We start from the raw sequence: 15,507 nt of genomic DNA, 5'->3' as shown, positions 1-15,507 counted from the left end.
GTTCTCGTAACGCATCACCCTTCTCTGCATATCGATCTTGATGTCATGGTCAACCAAGAAGTCCACTCCCAATATGACTTCATCAACGATCTCCGCCACAGCGAATTTGTGTAAAACCATGACCTTCCCAATTAGGACTTCATATATCAATTCTCCCTGGACTTGGTTATACTCGCCTGTGACCGTACGCAACCTTGCTCCAGGTAACGGTTTTACTCTCCTGTTGACTAAATCAGATCGAATCAAGGAATGAGATGCGCCCGTATCTACAGTCAGTACACGCTCCTTGCCATCCACATTCCCTCTGACGGTAAGACTGCTTGATTTCCTTCCAATTTGCGACACAGGTATCACAGGGCATTCAATAGCTGGATCTAGTTCTCGATTTTTCCATCTGGCACGCTCTTGCTCATCTCCTCCAGCTTTGCGTTTACGGCCACCCAAGTTGGAACTACCAGGACCAAGATCGCAATGACGTGCTATGTGACCGGACTTCCCGCATTTGAAGCATTTGATAGCTTTTTTACTCCGCTTTTGCGATCCTTTCAGTGCCTCCAATATTGCGTCTACCCACTCTGGTCTTTCTACTTCTACACGGCGTGCTTTGAAAACTGGCTTACACAGAAGCAACGCTGTTTCCTGAATCAGAGCTTGCGACACCGTTTCTGCGAATGTTGGTTTTGGGTTTGCGTATGTAGCTCGCTTTGTTTCGGCGTCCCGTATGCCATTTATAAAGCTCTGAATCTTTACCCTTTCAGTGTATTCCACGGGCGCGTCCGCATTCGCTAAATGTGCTAGCCTTTCAATATCCGACGCAAACTCTTGCAATGTTTCACCAGGTCTCTGGAAGTGATTCAGCAACTCCATTTGGTATATCTGTCTCCTATGCTCAGTTCCGTATCGTCTCTCTAGAGCGCCCATCAATGCTTCATAACTGTTCCGCTCGTACTCTGGAATAGTCTGTAAGATTTCCGCTGCAGGACCTTTCAATGCCACGAACAGTGCAGCAACTTTATCTTCAGCACTCCAGTTGTTCACTGCTGCGGTCTTCTCAAACTGAAGCTTAAAGACCTGGAAAGGAACAGAACCGTCAAAGGATGGTGTTTTTACCTTTGGATTGCTTGCTGAAACAGCTGGGCGATGTAATTGCAACTCCTGTATAAGACCTCTCAAAGCATCCACCTCGGCTTCGATTTTTTCCTCAAACTGCGTTATTTTCTCGTCCATACGCGCTTCGAGTTTTGATGATATACGCGCCTCCTGCGCTTCGAGTTGTACTGTTATGCGTGCCTCTTGTTCTTTCAGTTGTGTTTCCATCTTTGATGTAATTCGTGTCTCTTGGGATTCCAGTTGGGATGCTATACTTGTCTTTTGTTCTTCCAGTTGAGATGCCAGTTGAGATGTTATATCTGTCTTTTGCGATTCCAGTTGAGACGCCACTGTCGATGTTTTTGCAGATATTGCAGCCAAAATCATGTTCAAGTCTGTGCTCGTAACTGTCTGCGTAACTGTCTCTTCCATTTTTGTTGTTTCCTCGCCATCAAGATGAAAGTCATACTCTTCCACGTCAATTCCTTCTAATTCCATTGCCTGTCGTAGTCTTGCCTGAAGTTCGAGTTTATTGCCGATGGTATTCAATCCACGGGCTTCCAACTCCTTTTTCAGTTGCTGGATCCTTAATTAACTTAACTTCGCCATGTCCTTGTTGTGCTCTGCAACTTTGGAATTTATTTAAAAATTCCTCTTCTGACACCAATTGTAACGAATTTACTGCAAATCCTCTATTTGCCCTTCTGCTAAGTTCGCATCACTAAACTGTTGAATAAATAACTCCAATATTGAATAATGGAAAAATGGCCTTTATTACAGTACTTCACAATAACACTTATACTTTGCAACTAGCTGGCTTAACAACCAAACTGATAGCTCAAATGAAACTCTACTTTCAAAATAATACTGCTATGGCTCGCAAGATAGCGTCTTAATCAATACTGCTTGATAGCTCAACTCAAACTGAATTCCAGCGCTTCTACATTTGCTGCCTTTTATACTCTCTGATTTCAACGTTCGCATCTTCTAGGCGCTTCCAGAATCTACTAGTCCATCAGCTCTCAAACTTCTCAGCTGTAACTACAAATTGCAGATTTTAACAAAAAATCGAACTTGGCCTTTGCCACTTTGAGTTTTATAGGATCTAACCGCCTGTGCTTAGAAAAAGGAAGGCTTCCTTCAGTTACAAGCCTGTGTACCGTAGCATGCTTAACTGGCTTCATATATCAGAGATGGAAATTCTTTCAATATTTTTGAATATTGGTTATCAACAGAAAAAATTTTGGGAAGAGGGACGTTGCATAACCGTGATATAGTATTTACAGAAAGACTTGTCAACGGATCAACTAAACCTTTGTTTTTAATATCAACAAGTAACCCATATTTACATAAAAAATCCGCACCTATGATTGGTTTAGCAATATCCGCAATTAAAAACTTAAATGGAAATTCGAGCCGTAAACTTAAATTTATATTTAAAAGTTTTGTACCGTAAGTCGAAATTGTAGTACCGTTAGCCGCTGTTAAAATTATGTCAGATTTCTTACTACATGCAACTTTTGAAACCGGCAAGACTGAAATGTCTGCCCCACTATCAATAAGAAAATTAAATTTATTATCTTTGTCAAATATAAACAAGTGACGAGTTGAAACTTCTAAGTTTCCGTTGTTCGTCGGCGCAACAACGGAAGACTTTAGTTTTTTGAACTATTTTTTGAAAAAGCGCATGGCTGTTCACATCTCCTAGCCTTACTTCCGAATTTATAATGATTCCTGCAGAGCTAATTAGAAGCATCTCGGGATTTTGATCGGTATCTAGATGGACTTCTACCTAGCGGGATCTGCAATAATTCTGACTAATTTTTCAAAGTTTTTACAAATAACGTTATTGGTCTGAACAAAACTAGTTATGATTGCATTATCTCTTTTAGAATTTTGAAAACTGCTCACGGAAGCTATTTCATTCTTACTAATAACTTCCCACACATTATCTGTTAACTTCGTAAGCTCATTGGTATCGCTAGAGTTAGAACTGGTTCAAATAATGTTTAAATTTTTAGGAATCTTGTTCATCCATAGTTTTTTCAGGACCTCTTGGCTGAAACTGGTACCAGAATGAAGTACCAGAGACCGATAAAACTCCCATTTATGAGTCAGATAAAACTTTGTCTAATTTGGCATTTTCACTTAAAGAATCCCTCTCTATTAAAATTTTCTTTAAATCGGAGAATTTATTATTTTCAGGTGGATTCTGAATAAAATCTAGTATAGTCATAATGACTTTCTTGCGGAAGTGAAGCTATGACATACTCATATTTAGTAGTCTCCTGTGTAATATTTTTTCTGCTAAACTGCATCTCAGCATGGATGAACCATGCTTCAGGGCAGTTCGTCCAAAATTGAGGAAGCTTCACTGAGGTGGCGCATATTTCACTATTCTGATTCGCATATGGATTTACAAGGTCATCTAGAAAAGTAGGACCTTGTAAATCGATAAGTGAATCATTTGTATTACGTGTCGGTGTAGATGTATGTGTGTTATGAGGTGGTGTGTGATACATAGTATTAAATTTGCTACTCAAAAATCTCTGGAAGAAGCCCTTTACAATTTATGAAACCCTAATATATTGTAACGAATTTACTGCAAATCCTCTTATTTGCCCTTCTGCTAAGTTCGAATCACTAAACTGTTGAATAAATAACTCCAATATTGAATAATGGAAAAATGGCCTTTATTACAGTACTTCACAATAACACTTATACATTGCAACTAGCTGGCTTAACAACCAAACTGATTGATAGCTCAAATGAAACTCTACTTTCAAAATAATACTGATATGGCTCGCTAGATAGCGTCTTAATCAATACTGCTTGATAGCTCAACTCAAACTGAATTCCAGCGCCTCTACATTTGCTGCCTTTTATACTCTGATTTCAACGTTCGCATCTTCTAGGCGCTTCCAGAATCTACTAGTCCATCAGCTCTCAAACTTCTCAGCTGTAACTACAATTGCACGATTTTATAGCTTCTCTCATTGCATACTTTCAGGAGTATATTAGATATATGCATGTGTTTGCGCATTGATTCTCCGCTGCTCGTATACGTATAATCGTTTATGTAGATACATAATGATTGAATTATTGATGTGAATACACTTCACTGCTTAGCATCGGCTTAGAGATAGCAGCACCCCTTAGTTTTGCTAATATTCGTAACACTGCCCTCCACCTAAGTCTGATCGTCCCGATCAGACAAACCTCTCGATCTAAACGCTGCTAGCATCGCCAAATGTACCACTCTTCTATTTCGTGCTGTCCCAATTGATTGTATGCGGTAGATGACATCACTGATCGTCTTCACAACTCTGTACGCGCCTTCCCAACTGCACCGATATTTGGATGGAACACCTTTCCGCCGGTGAGGGTTGTATAGCAGTACCAAATCTCCCTCCCGGAAACCTTCCGAATTATTTTCCTTGTCGTACCTGTGTTTCATCTTACTACTCATTATCCTGGATCGTTCCCTCGCACTCTGTTGCTTGGCCAATGAACTACTTCGTAGAGCTTGCGTTTGACGGATTGGCTTCGCATAATTAGTATCGTTCCCGCGTTTGACAACAGTAGTGCGCTCCGGCTTGAAACTACCCTCGCATTCTTTCTCGGAAATTTGTTGCTTCGTTTTCCTGCGTGTTTTAGGTTTTGTCAATGCCAGTGTTTCTCTCGCAGGTTTTTTGACTTTGCTTTATTTGGCCAATTCGACCTATTAACCTTTGCCTTTGACTTCCGTGGTTTTTGTCGAGTCTTCTCCACCATTACTCGATTACTACTGAACCCTTTCTCCAACTTGAAGTGAAGTGGTATATCCTGGTTCTCGTAACGCATCACCCTTCTCTGCATATCGATCTTGATGTCATGGTCAACCAAGAAGTCCACTCCCAATATGACTTCATCAACGATCTCCGCCACAGCGAATTTGTGTAAAACCATGACCTTCCCAATTAGGACTTCATATATCAATTCTCCCTGGACTTGGTTATACTCGCCTGTGACCGTACGCAACCTTGCTCCAGGTAACGGTTTTACTCTCCTGTTGACTAAATCAGATCGAATCAAGGAATGAGATGCGCCCGTATCTACAGTCAGTACACGCTCCTTGCCATCCACATTCCCTCTGACGGTAAGACTGCTTGATTTCCTTCCAATTTGCGACACAGGTATCACAGGGCATTCAATAGCTGGATCTAGTTCTCGATTTTTCCATCTGGCACGCTCTTGCTCATCTCCTCCAGCTTTGCGTTTACGGCCACCCAAGTTGGAACTACCAGGACCAAGATCGCAATGACGTGCTATGTGACCGGACTTCCCGCATTTGAAGCATTTGATAGCTTTTTTACTCCGCTTTTGCGATCCTTTCAGTGCCTCCAATATTGCGTCTACCCACTCTGGTCTTTCTACTTCTACACGGCGTGCTTTGAAAACTGGCTTACACAGAAGCAACGCTGTTTCCTGAATCAGAGCTTGCGACACCGTTTCTGCGAATGTTGGTTTTGGGTTTGCGTATGTAGCTCGCTTTGTTTCGGCGTCCCGTATGCCATTTATAAAGCTCTGAATCTTTACCCTTTCAGTGTATTCCACGGGCGCGTCCGCATTCGCTAAATGTGCTAGCCTTTCAATATCCGACGCAAACTCTTGCAATGTTTCACCAGGTCTCTGGAAGTGATTCAGCAACTCCATTTGGTATATCTGTCTCCTATGCTCAGTTCCGTATCGTCTCTCTAGAGCGCCCATCAATGCTTCATAACTGTTCCGCTCGTACTCTGGAATAGTCTGTAAGATTTCCGCTGCAGGACCTTTCAATGCCACGAACAGTGCAGCAACTTTATCTTCAGCACTCCAGTTGTTCACTGCTGCGGTCTTCTCAAACTGAAGCTTAAAGACCTGGAAAGGAACAGAACCGTCAAAGGATGGTGTTTTTACCTTTGGATTGCTTGCTGAAACAGCTGGGCGATGTAATTGCAACTCCTGTATAAGACCTCTCAAAGCATCCACCTCGGCTTCGATTTTTTCCTCAAACTGCGTTATTTTCTCGTCCATACGCGCTTCGAGTTTTGATGATATACGCGCCTCCTGCGCTTCGAGTTGTACTGTTATGCGTGCCTCTTGTTCTTTCAGTTGTGTTTCCATCTTTGATGTAATTCGTGTCTCTTGGGATTCCAGTTGGGATGCTATACTTGTCTTTTGTTCTTCCAGTTGAGATGCCAGTTGAGATGTTATATCTGTCTTTTGCGATTCCAGTTGAGACGCCACTGTCGATGTTTTTGCAGATATTGCAGCCAAAATCATGTTCAAGTCTGTGCTCGTAACTGTCTGCGTAACTGTCTCTTCCATTTTTGTTGTTTCCTCGCCATCAAGATGAAAGTCATACTCTTCCACGTCAATTCCTTCTAATTCCATTGCCTGTCGTAGTCTTGCCTGAAGTTCGAGTTTATTGCCGATGGTATTCAATCCACGGGCTTCCAACTCCTTTTTCAGTTGCTGGATCCTTAATTAACTTAACTTCGCCATGTCCTTGTTGTGCTCTGCAACTTTGGAATTTATTTAAAAATTCCTCTTCTGACACCAATTGTAACGAATTTACTGCAAATCCTCTATTTGCCCTTCTGCTAAGTTCGCATCACTAAACTGTTGAATAAATAACTCCAATATTGAATAATGGAAAAATGGCCTTTATTACAGTACTTCACAATAACACTTATACTTTGCAACTAGCTGGCTTAACAACCAAACTGATAGCTCAAATGAAACTCTACTTTCAAAATAATACTGCTATGGCTCGCAAGATAGCGTCTTAATCAATACTGCTTGATAGCTCAACTCAAACTGAATTCCAGCGCTTCTACATTTGCTGCCTTTTATACTCTCTGATTTCAACGTTCGCATCTTCTAGGCGCTTCCAGAATCTACTAGTCCATCAGCTCTCAAACTTCTCAGCTGTAACTACAAATTGCAGATTTTAACAAAAAATCGAACTTGGCCTTTGCCACTTTGAGTTTTATAGGATCTAACCGCCTGTGCTTAGAAAAAGGAAGGCTTCCTTCAGTTACAAGCCTGTGTACCGTAGCATGCTTAACTGGCTTCATATATCAGAGATGGAAATTCTTTCAATATTTTTGAATATTGGTTATCAACAGAAAAAATTTTGGGAAGAGGGACGTTGCATAACCGTGATATAGTATTTACAGAAAGACTTGTCAACGGATCAACTAAACCTTTGTTTTTAATATCAACAAGTAACCCATATTTACATAAAAAATCCGCACCTATGATTGGTTTAGCAATATCCGCAATTAAAAACTTAAATGGAAATTCGAGCCGTAAACTTAAATTTATATTTAAAAGTTTTGTACCGTAAGTCGAAATTGTAGTACCGTTAGCCGCTGTTAAAATTATGTCAGATTTCTTACTACATGCAACTTTTGAAACCGGCAAGACTGAAATGTCTGCCCCACTATCAATAAGAAAATTAAATTTATTATCTTTGTCAAATATAAACAAGTGACGAGTTGAAACTTCTAAGTTTCCGTTGTTCGTCGGCGCAACAACGGAAGACTTTAGTTTTTTGAACTATTTTTTGAAAAAGCGCATGGCTGTTCACATCTCCTAGCCTTACTTCCGAATTTATAATGATTCCTGCAGAGCTAATTAGAAGCATCTCGGGATTTTGATCGGTATCTAGATGGACTTCTACCTAGCGGGATCTGCAATAATTCTGACTAATTTTTCAAAGTTTTTACAAATAACGTTATTGGTCTGAACAAAACTAGTTATGATTGCATTATCTCTTTTAGAATTTTGAAAACTGCTCACGGAAGCTATTTCATTCTTACTAATAACTTCCCACACATTATCTGTTAACTTCGTAAGCTCATTGGTATCGCTAGAGTTAGAACTGGTTCAAATAATGTTTAAATTTTTAGGAATCTTGTTCATCCATAGTTTTTTCAGGACCTCTTGGCTGAAACTGGTACCAGAATGAAGTACCAGAGACCGATAAAACTCCCATTTATGAGTCAGATAAAACTTTGTCTAATTTGGCATTTTCACTTAAAGAATCCCTCTCTATTAAAATTTTCTTTAAATCGGAGAATTTATTATTTTCAGGTGGATTCTGAATAAAATCTAGTATAGTCATAATGACTTTCTTGCGGAAGTGAAGCTATGACATACTCATATTTAGTAGTCTCCTGTGTAATATTTTTTCTGCTAAACTGCATCTCAGCATGGATGAACCATGCTTCAGGGCAGTTCGTCCAAAATTGAGGAAGCTTCACTGAGGTGGCGCATATTTCACTATTCTGATTCGCATATGGATTTACAAGGTCATCTAGAAAAGTAGGACCTTGTAAATCGATAAGTGAATCATTTGTATTACGTGTCGGTGTAGATGTATGTGTGTTATGAGGTGGTGTGTGATACATAGTATTAAATTTGCTACTCAAAAATCTCTGGAAGAAGCCCTTTACAATTTATGAAACCCTAATATATTGTAACGAATTTACTGCAAATCCTCTTATTTGCCCTTCTGCTAAGTTCGAATCACTAAACTGTTGAATAAATAACTCCAATATTGAATAATGGAAAAATGGCCTTTATTACAGTACTTCACAATAACACTTATACATTGCAACTAGCTGGCTTAACAACCAAACTGATTGATAGCTCAAATGAAACTCTACTTTCAAAATAATACTGATATGGCTCGCTAGATAGCGTCTTAATCAATACTGCTTGATAGCTCAACTCAAACTGAATTCCAGCGCCTCTACATTTGCTGCCTTTTATACTCTGATTTCAACGTTCGCATCTTCTAGGCGCTTCCAGAATCTACTAGTCCATCAGCTCTCAAACTTCTCAGCTGTAACTACAATTGCACGATTTTATAGCTTCTCTCATTGCATACTTTCAGGAGTATATTAGATATATGCATGTGTTTGCGCATTGATTCTCCGCTGCTCGTATACGTATAATCGTTTATGTAGATACATAATGATTGAATTATTGATGTGAATACACTTCACTGCTTAGCATCGGCTTAGAGATAGCAGCACCCCTTAGTTTTGCTAATATTCGTAACACTGCCCTCCACCTAAGTCTGATCGTCCCGATCAGACAAACCTCTCGATCTAAACGCTGCTAGCATCGCCAAATGTACCACTCTTCTATTTCGTGCTGTCCCAATTGATTGTATGCGGTAGATGACATCACTGATCGTCTTCACAACTCTGTACGCGCCTTCCCAACTGCACCGATATTTGGATGGAACACCTTTCCGCCGGTGAGGGTTGTATAGCAGTACCAAATCTCCCTCCCGGAAACCTTCCGAATTATTTTCCTTGTCGTACCTGTGTTTCATCTTACTACTCATTATCCTGGATCGTTCCCTCGCACTCTGTTGCTTGGCCAATGAACTACTTCGTAGAGCTTGCGTTTGACGGATTGGCTTCGCATAATTAGTATCGTTCCCGCGTTTGACAACAGTAGTGCGCTCCGGCTTGAAACTACCCTCGCATTCTTTCTCGGAAATTCGTTGCTTCGTTTTCCTGCGTGTTTTAGGTTTTGTCAATGCCAGTGTTTCTCTCGCAGGTTTTTTGACTTTGCTTTATTTGGCCAATTCGACCTATTAACCTTTGCCTTTGACTTCCGTGGTTTTTGTCGAGTCTTCTCCACCATTACTCGATTACTACTGAACCCTTTCTCCAACTTGAAGTGAAGTGGTATATCCTGGTTCTCGTAACGCATCACCCTTCTCTGCATATCGATCTTGATGTCATGGTCAACCAAGAAGTCCACTCCCAATATGACTTCATCAACGATCTCCGCCACAGCGAATTTGTGTAAAACCATGACCTTCCCAATTAGGACTTCATATATCAATTCTCCCTGGACTTGGTTATACTCGCCTGTGACCGTACGCAACCTTGCTCCAGGTAACGGTTTTACTCTCCTGTTGACTAAATCAGATCGAATCAAGGAATGAGATGCGCCCGTATCTACAGTCAGTACACGCTCCTTGCCATCCACATTCCCTCTGACGGTAAGACTGCTTGATTTCCTTCCAATTTGCGACACAGGTATCACAGGGCATTCAATAGCTGGATCTAGTTCTCGATTTTTCCATCTGGCACGCTCTTGCTCATCTCCTCCAGCTTTGCGTTTACGGCCACCCAAGTTGGAACTACCAGGACCAAGATCGCAATGACGTGCTATGTGACCGGACTTCCCGCATTTGAAGCATTTGATAGCTTTTTTACTCCGCTTTTGCGATCCTTTCAGTGCCTCCAATATTGCGTCTACCCACTCTGGTCTTTCTACTTCTACACGGCGTGCTTTGAAAACTGGCTTACACAGAAGCAACGCTGTTTCCTGAATCAGAGCTTGCGACACCGTTTCTGCGAATGTTGGTTTTGGGTTTGCGTATGTAGCTCGCTTTGTTTCGGCGTCCCGTATGCCATTTATAAAGCTCTGAATCTTTACCCTTTCAGTGTATTCCACGGGCGCGTCCGCATTCGCTAAATGTGCTAGCCTTTCAATATCCGACGCAAACTCTTGCAATGTTTCACCAGGTCTCTGGAAGTGATTCAGCAACTCCATTTGGTATATCTGTCTCCTATGCTCAGTTCCGTATCGTCTCTCTAGAGCGCCCATCAATGCTTCATAACTGTTCCGCTCGTACTCTGGAATAGTCTGTAAGATTTCCGCTGCAGGACCTTTCAATGCCACGAACAGTGCAGCAACTTTATCTTCAGCACTCCAGTTGTTCACTGCTGCGGTCTTCTCAAACTGAAGCTTAAAGACCTGGAAAGGAACAGAACCGTCAAAGGATGGTGTTTTTACCTTTGGATTGCTTGCTGAAACAGCTGGGCGATGTAATTGCAACTCCTGTATAAGACCTCTCAAAGCATCCACCTCGGCTTCGATTTTTTCCTCAAACTGCGTTATTTTCTCGTCCATACGCGCTTCGAGTTTTGATGATATACGCGCCTCCTGCGCTTCGAGTTGTACTGTTATGCGTGCCTCTTGTTCTTTCAGTTGTGTTTCCATCTTTGATGTAATTCGTGTCTCTTGGGATTCCAGTTGGGATGCTATACTTGTCTTTTGTTCTTCCAGTTGAGATGCCAGTTGAGATGTTATATCTGTCTTTTGCGATTCCAGTTGAGACGCCACTGTCGATGTTTTTGCAGATATTGCAGCCAAAATCATGTTCAAGTCTGTGCTCGTAACTGTCTGCGTAACTGTCTCTTCCATTTTTGTTGTTTCCTCGCCATCAAGATGAAAGTCATACTCTTCCACGTCAATTCCTTCTAATTCCATTGCCTGTCGTAGTCTTGCCTGAAGTTCGAGTTTATTGCCGATGGTATTCAATCCACGGGCTTCCAACTCCTTTTTCAGTTGCTGGATCCTTAATTAACTTAACTTCGCCATGTCCTTGTTGTGCTCTGCAACTTTGGAATTTATTTAAAAATTCCTCTTCTGACACCAATTGTAACGAATTTACTGCAAATCCTCTATTTGCCCTTCTGCTAAGTTCGCATCACTAAACTGTTGAATAAATAACTCCAATATTGAATAATGGAAAAATGGCCTTTATTACAGTACTTCACAATAACACTTATACTTTGCAACTAGCTGGCTTAACAACCAAACTGATAGCTCAAATGAAACTCTACTTTCAAAATAATACTGCTATGGCTCGCAAGATAGCGTCTTAATCAATACTGCTTGATAGCTCAACTCAAACTGAATTCCAGCGCTTCTACATTTGCTGCCTTTTATACTCTCTGATTTCAACGTTCGCATCTTCTAGGCGCTTCCAGAATCTACTAGTCCATCAGCTCTCAAACTTCTCAGCTGTAACTACAATTGCACGATTTTATAGCTTCTCTCATTGCATACTTTCAGGAGTATCTCAGATATATGCATGTGTTTGCGCATTGATTCTCCGCTGCTCGTATACGTACATGGTACATATGTGTAGACCAGGCATCGGCATTTAGTGGCACAATTGTGCACACTCAATTCACACGTATTCTTATTCTCTTTAGTTTAGTAGTCACTGAGCATTTGGCGCAGCAAAATCGATTGTGTGCGTCGCTTGCAATGTTGACGAATGTTATTAGCAAGCAACAAGCAAAGATCGTTTGTTAATTTTTTCAATGCGCACAAGCGAAAAATATTTAATGTTGACCAACCCTTTTGCGCAAATACAATGTATTTAATTGTATAAACCTTTTGCTTCCCATTGTGCGCGTTAAAAATACAATAACAAACGATCTTGTCTTGTTGCTTGCTAATAAGCGAATGAACTAAGCAACCCGATGCATCAAGTTATGTGCGCGATTATCGCGCCCTCACTAACACATTTGCATTTCCAAAATGCCGATGCCTGGTTTATACAATTAAATACATTGGCGCATATTCATAGTCGAAATAAAAGAGGGTTTAAATTTAGTTGCGGCTTTTTTGACAGATAGCTCATAGAAAATTATGTCAAAAAGCTGAAACTAAATTTAAAACCTATTTTATTTTGACTATGATTATGCAACATTGTATTTGCGCAATGGTCAACATTAAATATTTTTCGCTTGTGCGCATTGAAAAAATTAACAAACGATCTTTGCTTGTTGCTTGCTAATAACATTCGTCAACATTACAAGCGACGCACACAATCGATTTTTCTGCGCCAAATCCTCAGTGACTACAAAACTAAAGAGAATAACAATACGTGTGAATTGAGTGTACACAATTGTGCCACTAAATGCCGATGCCTGGTATAAACCTTTTGCTTCCCATTTTGCGCGTTAAAAATATAATAACAAACGATCTTGTCTTGTTGCTTGCTAATAAGCGAATGAACTAAGCAACCCGATGCATCAAGTTATGTGCGGGATTATCGCGCTCTCACTAACACATCTGCATTTCCAAAATGCCGATGCCTGGTGTAGACGCAATTATTGTTTCGTTTATGTAGATACATAATGATTGAATTATAGATGTGAATTCACGTCACTGCTTAGCATTGGCTTAGAGATAGCAGCACCCCTTAGTTTTGCTAATATTCGTAACAATATCAATTTAATTTAATATTTCTTATATTGAAATATTAAAATCAGTTAATATTATATTGATTTATAAATACATATACAATTATATTAAATAAATACTACCCTGCAGGAGAAGTATCTAACGTAAAAGTAAATTTAAGTTGCTTACCAATCAACTAGAGCTGTATATTTACTGTAAATTTTCATATACGCGGACTAACTATTTTTGTTCAACGATGGCCGGAATCCGGACAATTATGGTTACCTCTGCATGAGATGCCAACCATCTACTAACTAACTACTTTTCAACCAAAAAATAGCCAATGGCTACTTTTTGACTACATTTAAACCAGCTGGTAGTTAGTTTGTTTGAAACTATATATAAGCTTATCAGAAAGATGGTAGCTTCTTAGTATCTACTAAACATCAGATTTAAACCCACACCTTTAAACCAGCTAGTACCTAGTGTGTTAGATACTACATATAAGCTATTTAGAAAGATGTTAGTTTATTAATAGGTGCTAAAAACCAGATGTAAACCCGTTATTAAAAAAGTAATTTTTTTTATAAAAATTTACATTTTATTTATTAAATTCATTTTCATTGATATTTATAAAAACTAAATATGTATATGTATAAACGTAAAAATAAAAATTCAATATATTTACTTACAAAAATAAATAAATAAATTTTTTTAATGTATTAAGGTTTTGTTTAACCGTAGTAATAATTGAAAATAGATATATATATATTTGTAACGTAAAAAAATCCATTATATTTACTTACTAACATTAAATAATTCATTTTTTATGAATCTATTTTTTGACAAACAGTAGTAATATTTGAAAATGTATAGGGCTTATTCCATTTCAAGACACCCGGTCCGCGCAGGACATGATTTTTGATTTCGATGAAATTTTAATATGTTGTTCTTTGGTCAAAATAATGAAACACGGGCTATTTTTTGTTTGCCTCAAAAAAATTTCTTTTCGGATTTATCGGCAATTGAATTCCATAAAATGCAATCGGTATTTTATTCAACTATTTTTTCAATAACTTTGTCAAAAATTAACCGATTCTCATGACTTTTTCTTTGAAATTTTTGTAATTATATTTACTTTTATATACATAACTTTATAAACAATAGCATATAACTTCGTAAACACTTTCTTTTATTCTAATTTTAGTTATTATCATACCTATCGTTACCCTAATATAGAAAGGACCTAACACATATTTTATTGCTTTCAAATTTAATTTTAAATTTCAAATTTAATTTAAAATACATTCCTATGGCTCATTCCATTTCAAGACACCCGGTCCGCGCAGGACATGATTTTTGATTTCGATGAAATTTTAATATGTTTTTCTTTGGTCAAAATAATGAAAGACGTGTTTTTTTTTTTTGCCTAAAAAATTTTTTTTTCGGATTTATCGGCAATTGAATTCCATAAAATGCAATGGGTATATTATTCACCCATTTTTTCAACTGTCAATAACTTTGTCAAAAATTAACCGATTCTCATGATTTTTTCTTTGAAATGTTCGTAATTATATTTACTTATAGTTTAAAACAAATTTTTGTTTAGTATTTAGTAAAAATTTATGACTTTTTTCAAAAATTAAGTTCTCAAAAAACGTTATATTTTTTTTGCTTAAACTTTTTCTATATTGAACAATTCATATTTCAACTTGGCTAAATGCCTATTAGCCAAAACTTGTTGTTTTCGAGATATGAATTTTTTGAATATTAAACATTTTGTCCCCCACTTATTGATGCAATGTTCGTTATTACGTATGTAATAGAAATAGGCTGCAGTTATTACTTTTAATTTTGTATAAATGTATATCAATTGTATGCTGATTTGTATTGCATCAATATATGGCGAAATAAAGTTGAATATTCAAAGATTCATATTTCGAAAACAACAAGCTTTGGCTAATGGATATTTACCCAAGTTGAAATATAAACTGCTCACTCGATATAGAAGAAGTCTAAACAAAAAACAGTAACCGTTTTTTTTGAAATATTAATTTTTGAAAAAAAAAAGTCATAAATTTTTACTAAATACTAAGAAAATAATTTTTTTTTAGCTATATACAATTGTTATAAATTTATACAAAATTAAAAGTTATAACGAACATTTCAAAGAAAAAATCATGAGAATCGGTTAATTAATTTTTGACAAAGTTATTGTATGCTGTAATGCATTGCATCACTAAATGGGGGAAAAAAAGTTTAATATTCAAAAATGCATATCTCGAAAAGAACAAGTTTTGGCTAATAGGAATTTAGCTAAGTTGAAATATGAACTGTTCACTCAATATAGAAAAAGTTTATGCAAAAAAAAGATAA

The 15,507-nt window shown here is 38.3% G+C and overlaps 1 protein-coding gene across 2 annotated transcripts in view; it reads left to right on the top strand.

Moving 5' to 3' along the window:
• Positions 1 to 15,507, top strand: part of Nin (blastoderm-specific gene 25D) — a 162,621-nt gene that overhangs the window by 26,603 nt on the left and 120,511 nt on the right. The window lies entirely within an intron of this gene.

The sequence above is a fragment of the Eurosta solidaginis genome, chromosome 2, assembly GCF_040869045.1.
Source record: "Eurosta solidaginis isolate ZX-2024a chromosome 2, ASM4086904v1, whole genome shotgun sequence".
Taxonomy (NCBI): domain Eukaryota; kingdom Metazoa; phylum Arthropoda; class Insecta; order Diptera; family Tephritidae; genus Eurosta; species Eurosta solidaginis.
This window is presented reverse-complemented; position numbering and strand designations above follow the sequence as displayed.